At 43.9% G+C, this 6,867-nt stretch overlaps 1 pseudogene; it reads right to left on the bottom strand.

Annotated features, from left to right (window-relative positions):
• Positions 1 to 1,340: 1,340 nt before the first annotated feature.
• Positions 1,341 to 6,867, bottom strand: part of LOC107042903 — a 17,169-nt pseudogene continuing 11,642 nt past the window's right edge.

The raw sequence follows: 6,867 nt of genomic DNA, 5'->3' as shown, positions 1-6,867 counted from the left end.
GATTTATAAAAATTTCCTTCTTTGTTAATAATTGTGGAAATTACTCTGACTCCATAATGGCTGCGGTAATATTTCAATCTGCTAGTGAAAGTTTTGAAAAAGGCACGATTAACGTTTTTTTCAATTGAATTAGTTCAGAAATATTTCGGACTTTTGGTTTATCCTTATCATTTCAAATTGTCCTAATCCTGTCAATTAGAATGTTATTAATAAAAGCTATTGGATAATCGTTGAGAATTAGAATGTTTTGACTAGCTTAATATTGTCATTAACAAATTTATTATCACAGACTTTAAAAACGATCAACCAATTTAAGAACAACGCCACATTCTTGTGATAATGGATGCAAAGAATTAAAATTAAGCATCCTTCCGGACCAAGTATTTTTTGTGAACTAATTGAAAATTATTCTATTATTTTCTCTAATCAGTCTAACATCTAAGAATAGAATAGATCCATTGACGATTCAGGAGTGAACTGCAATCTTGAATGGAAGCTATCAAAAATTGCTAGCGTTCCAACAACTTTATGTGCTGGAACAAATGAGAAGGGATTTACCCTTCCAACCAAATTGACCGTGACAAGAAACACAAGCCTCAATTACTTCTATATTCAGGAGTCTGTTTATTTCAGCCTTAAATAGATGATATAAAACCCGTAGAACGAATATGACTCATGACTGGTTTCATCAACTTCGTGAAGGCATGAGGATTAGCTGAAAGAGCAAGAGGGAGACAGGTGAATTAAAATAAGGTATCTCCCACGAGAAAATGAAGGAATTTCTTATGTTCGTTGTGAACGGGGACCAGACAATACGTGTCGTAGCTCTATGTTTGCCGTTCACGCTTCTCGAGAAATGAGTTCTACAACTGTTCTCATGTCCTCCAATTTAAAATGAGGAGGACTTATGAATTTATTTAATTTTTTCAGGTTAAGAATGAATCGTTTCTGATCGTTTCATTTATCGATTAAGAATTATGAAGACACAAATTGACCGTGACAAGAAACACAAGCCTCAATTACTTCTATATTCAGGAGTCTGTTTATTTCAGCCTTAAAGCTCCTTCTAGTTCAGACAATTATGGTTCAGGAGGGATCGTGGAGGAACGGCTATGAAAGGGATCCCGTAAGCCTTCACGCAATCCAGAACAACGGTGTCGGAACAGATTCCCAGTTAGGAAGGAAGGGCTTAATTTTGCCTCCAGAGGTTCTTACCACTACTTCCTGCTCTTCTGAGTGTTGGACGACTTTGACGATATTGTCTGAGGGTTACTGTTGCGTTTGGGGAGTTACTTTCGACTGGAAAAGCTGTCGTTCGCCTTCGGCAGATTCCGAGGTGTCTACCTCGTTTGTGGTTTCTTTAAACCTCGCAAATGAGCTCTTCGTATTTAAAGAACTCTGTTTCTTTGATGGGGGCCGGGTGACCCGTAGATTTTGACCCAGTTTGGATATTGTTGTTACCTCCTTCACTTTATCAGAGACGTTAGCACTATAAAAAAAATGGTCTGAAATTGTGGCCTCAAGGGCGCTACGAACCTGTTTGCTCAGACTAGGGAAGATAAATGCACCCCAGGTTAAAAAAAACCTCGATCAGTGTCATCTTCCCTGCATGACACAGCTTCTGTAGAAGACTCAGCTTGACGATCTCCTCTTCATAGTGAAGAGTTAAGATGGCTGGCCACATTACCACGAGAGCAGAACCCGAAAGGTTTTGAGATGGACAAAACTTTTTGTCTCGTTGGATTAGAGAATCAGTGGAGTTCAATGCAATCTCTGGATTCAGTTTTGGGGCTTTAAAGAGACATCTGTTGGATACTCGTGGGTATCAACTGATCAATTTGTCCAATTCCTCTTCCTCTATCTGTGAAGTCAGCCAAACATTCCAATGAGTTTCAAGTTCACGTTGAAGAAGAATCTTAGCTTCGAGTGGCCTGGATAGATCTGCGCCAAATACTTCCGACACCTCCGGATCTAGTGTACATAGATCCGAAGCTACCTGATCAACAAGCTCGTGAGTCTTCTAAAGAACTATGTGTATCTTCCACTGATGCCTCAGGCGCTGATAGGATATGCGTAACGTGAGGTGGATTGTGATCCACACTGTTACACTGAGCAAAAAAATTATTTTTAATAAATGTCCATTTACTTGAGAGAAATATTTATTTTTTCAATACCGTATTTCTCCAGTCGAGTCATTCTCAGACAATCCTCATTAGGTTTCAATTACATCAATTATAAGGTTCTAGAAGATGATCATGTCAGTTATGACTTAGAGTGAACTCCCTCAATAAGTATCAACATTAAAAATTAATCGAAAATCTTCCCTCTAGAAAATGAGAAATTTAGAAAAACTGAATAATCATTAGAAGATTTCATCCAAGGTCATGTGTAATATAGTCATCGTCTAGAGCAACATGATTATTATAATTAAACCCCAGTCAGGCTCGTCAAGGAATGACTCAATTGAAAAAATACGATTTTGAAAAAATCAATACTTCTCTCAAGTAAGTAAATATTTGGGAAAAATAATTTTTTTCCCCAGTGTATGGGTACCAGGTGTGGTAGAATCGTCTGACAACCCTGCATTATTCTCATCATTATTCTCCTTATCATTCTTTTCCTCTAAAACCTAGGAAAAAGGGAGGAACAAGGTTAGGCTGTGATCTCACCTAAGCGTCCAAAAAAACCAAGACCTGTGGAAATAACCTTACCTTCAGGAAAAAGTCGACGAATTTTGTCAGTCAACTTTTTCATTTTACGTAAAATATATTTTTTCTTCATCCCGATTTTCGTGCTTCCTCTTCTTACTCTTACCCATTTTAATTTAAAAAAAAACACAGAAAAGAACAAGACTAAATTTGATAATGTAGAATAATGGAAACTTTGAAAAAGCTTGTGTTCACCACGCACACACGCAAAACAATGACAATATGGCAGAGCTTCACCATCGGGATGCCGCATTCGTCGGTCTTTCTTTCTTTGGTTCTGAACACGTATGGCTCCACATGTATTCAAATTTGGAAGACGAGGCTCGCATATAATCGAGTTTTCAATGTTTTTCGTTGACGGCATGTGGCTGTACAGACTTGCAATATTCAAAATAGTCCCCTTATCACGACGTTTGGGAGATTGACATGAATTTTGGTTACCACATACATAATATTGTGACGAAAAAATTTAGGTAAGCTTTTTTAAAAATTCCATCTTGCGGTTTCTTCGCTCCGAATTGGTAGAGACACTAATATTGCAGTATGATGCAAATTGAAGACCAGAACATATTAATGAACTACAATTTTTATTAATTGTTTTGATCACTCATTTTACAAAACTGCCATACTAATGATCAAGAAAATGGAAAAATATATAATTTGAAAATTGAAATGAAAATCAATTCGACAGAAGGCATGCGACTGTCACTTCTTGTCCTATTAGTCTTTTTCTTTCTTTTATTTCTACCAATGCCATTGGTAGTAAGCTTCCGGATGGATCCGTACCACTTCTCTGTTCCTAAGGCAGGCATACATATGCAACTACATTAATTTATTTCTATGTGGAGATTATTAACTAACACTTGATAGTGAAGAAATTTAACCTTGAAAATTAGAGATTGGATTTCTGGATTCGAGATTGCTTGATGAGTGGGCCTATTAATGATTTTCTAAATCTGGTATTGCTGATTATACGAGCTGATTATCTCTATGATTTTCAACTAATATTTCATTTTCTTATAAAATATACACAAAGCAACCCCTCTACTGGGTTTCCACTTTGTCGTTAGTGAGGGGGCTCGGTCGCGGGCGGTGGAGGTCTTAAGGACTACCGCTGCCCGCGGTCGCTAAGCCCGCGGTCGCGGTCGCCATGGCCTCGGCCATACCGTGCCTAAGGATGCGTGGCACAGGGGGAGCTGTGTCGCTAACGGTGCCTCTCACAAACCTGGGCGACCTCCGAGAGTAGTCTTAGGTGTAACCCACCCGAGACAAGCCAAGTCCTGGGCAATCGCGGCGATGCACCAGGTGAAAACGCTTAACCGCGGTACTCGTGGGACCAAAATGGAAACCAATCTAAAAAATCGTAATATTGAAAAAGTAACCACGGGTGGGGCCAGCGATGGCGAACACACGAAGTCTGACAAGGCTGACCAGTCTGGTACCGATGTGAATCGGGTCAGACTGAGTGGAGCCGAGAGAAGACGTCGCAAGAGAGCGAAGCTGCATCAAACCTCGGGGGCGATTGCAACCTTGACGGATGCAGCAGCGAAGGTCGATGAGGGNTGTCCCGCGGTCGCGGTCGCCATGGCCTCGGCCATACCGTGCCTAAGGATGCGTGGCACAGGGGGAGCTGTGTCGCTAACGGTGCCTCTCAGAAACCTGGGCGACCTCTGAGAGTAGTCTTGGGTGTAACCCACCCGAGACAAGCCAAGCCCTGGGCAATCGCGGCAATGCACCAGGTGAAAACGCTTAACCGCGGTACTCGTGGGACTAAAATGGAAACCAATTTAAAAAATCTTAATATTGAAAAAGCAACTTCGGGTGGGGCCAGCGATGGCGAACACACGAAGTCTGACAAGGCTGACCAGTCTGGTACCGATGTGAATCGGGTCAGACTGAGTGGAGCCGAGAGAAGACGTCGCAAGAGAGCGAAGCTGCATCAAACCTCGGGGGCGATTGCAACCTTGGTGGATGCAGCAGCGAAGGTCGATGAGGGGAGGGGGGAGGGGGCTATGAAGAAGGCAATAAAACGCCTTCCATCAGAGCGTACTACGCCAAGCCCCTCAGTCAGACCGAAAGAAAAGAGAATGAGAACGCAGGATCAGGGCACATATGCTCAGAACACTACGAGCTCATTCAAGTTTGCAGTTATGCCGGAGTCATATCCGGATCTAAAACTGGGCACTGAAGAGGTGACGGAGGTGAAGAAACTCCTGAAGGGGGCCATTCTGGCGTTACCTGACGGGGTGAAAGCACCCATCTTCAACGGTGTCTGGGAAAGAGAAGGTGTGGCAATGGTGTACTGCACTGATGAGGAAACGGGAAATTGGCTGAATAGCTTTTTCCCCGAAAACAAAATAGCTGGGCTTACTGTACGTGTGGTCGCAGCCTCGGAGCTTCCCAAGAAGCACAGGGTTGTACTACACGTAGAAGACCCAGATCTAACCGCTCAAGAAGCACTGTGCTTCCTTGTGAAACAAAATGCAGGACTGCAGGCCAGAGAGTGGGTTGTCGCTCGGAACAGTGAGAGCAGGGACGCGAAAAGTGCCCACTTCGTTGCACTGATAGACGACCGATCACTCTCTGTTCTGAAAGCCTGCAACTTCAGACTGCACTGCGGGATTCAAAAAGCTACTGTCAAGCTGCTTGCGAAAGACCGTGGTGAAAGTCAGAAGAAGGGTACATAGAGGTACCAGGAAAGTAGTCATCATTATGGCTGCAACCCGGGTGCACATTGTACAGATAAATTTGCACCACAGCAAAGCAGCCTCGGCTACTCTAGTCAGGCTGTTAGCTGGGATGCAGACTGTCATAGCAATGATCCAGGAACCATGGATAGTGGACAATGCTATTAAGGGCCTCAGTGGTTGTGGCAGAATCTGCCACGCAAACACTCAGGAAAAAATTAGATCTTGCATTGTTATTAAAGGACTAGACTCTTTCTTCTGTTCACAGGCTAGTGAGGGAGACCTGGCTGTGGCACAAGTGGATCTGGGCCTGGGACAAGGCGAGGAAATGAGCCTGGTTGTAGGGTCAGTTTACATGCCCTATGACTCGGCTGAACCACCTCCTTCGAAAAAAGTAAAGGACCTATGCAACCATGTGAAGGAAAGGGGACTTGAACTCCTGCTAGGTTGTGATGCCAACTCGCACCATGTAGCATGGGGGAGCACCGGCATTAACGGCAGGGGGGAAAGCCTCCAGGAATTCATAATGGGGGCCGGTCTAAACATCCTTAATAGGGGGTCAGAACCTACCTTCATAGATCGGAGACGACAGGAGGTCATAGATATCACTCTGGGGACGGATAGAGTGGCAGACATGATTGGGGACTGCAGGGTCTCCAAGGACCTCTCAGCGTCCGATCATCAAACCATAAGAATGTCCGACCTCACAGTAAAAGAAACGGAATGGGTGAGAAACCCAAGACGAACAAACTGGGGAAATTACCGAGAGAGTCTATCTGACAATCTCAGGGATATCATCCTCAGATTTAACAACAAAAAGCAGCTGGAGGAGGCTTCGATTGCCCTAAACCAGGTTATTATGGACTCCTTCGAGATAAACTGCAGGCTAATCTCGAAAGGGCAGCCCACTGAGACTCCTTGGTGGTCAGAGAGGCTCGGTGGGCTGAGGGGCAAAGCTAGAAAAGCTTTTAACAAAGCTAAGAACATGAGAGCGGGCCCCCGTAAGGAAGACGCATGGAAAACTTACAGAGGCTTGCTCGCAGATTACAACAAGGCAATAAAGGCAGCCAAAGAGGACTGCTGGAGGGCTTTCACAAGCAATGTGAAGAGTCAATCAGAGACCTCTAGGCTGGCAAAAATCCTTGGAACAAATAAGACTCCATATCTAGGGAGCCTACAGGCACCAGATGGCAGCCACACGGAAACCATGGGAGAGACTCTGAAACTCCTAATGAACACCCACTTTCCAGGCTTCATACAGGCCCAGGAGAGAGATAAAGAAACAATGCAAAATCAGAGGGATGTCTACGAAACCCATGATTGGGCATTGGCAAATAAAGTAGTGCAGCCCTGGGGGGTCAAGTGGGCCATCAAAACCTTTGAACCCTTCAAGGCACCGGGACCAGACGGGATCTACCCAGCCCTATTACAGGAAGGGATAGAGACTATCACGGGACCCCTAACCAAGATAC

The sequence above is a fragment of the Diachasma alloeum genome, unplaced genomic scaffold (assembly GCF_001412515.2).
Source record: "Diachasma alloeum isolate Michigan unplaced genomic scaffold, Dall2.0 Dall_scaffold_00535, whole genome shotgun sequence".
Classification (NCBI taxonomy): domain Eukaryota; kingdom Metazoa; phylum Arthropoda; class Insecta; order Hymenoptera; family Braconidae; genus Diachasma; species Diachasma alloeum.
Note: the sequence above shows the minus strand (reverse complement) of the source record. Positions and strands in the feature narration are given on the sequence as shown.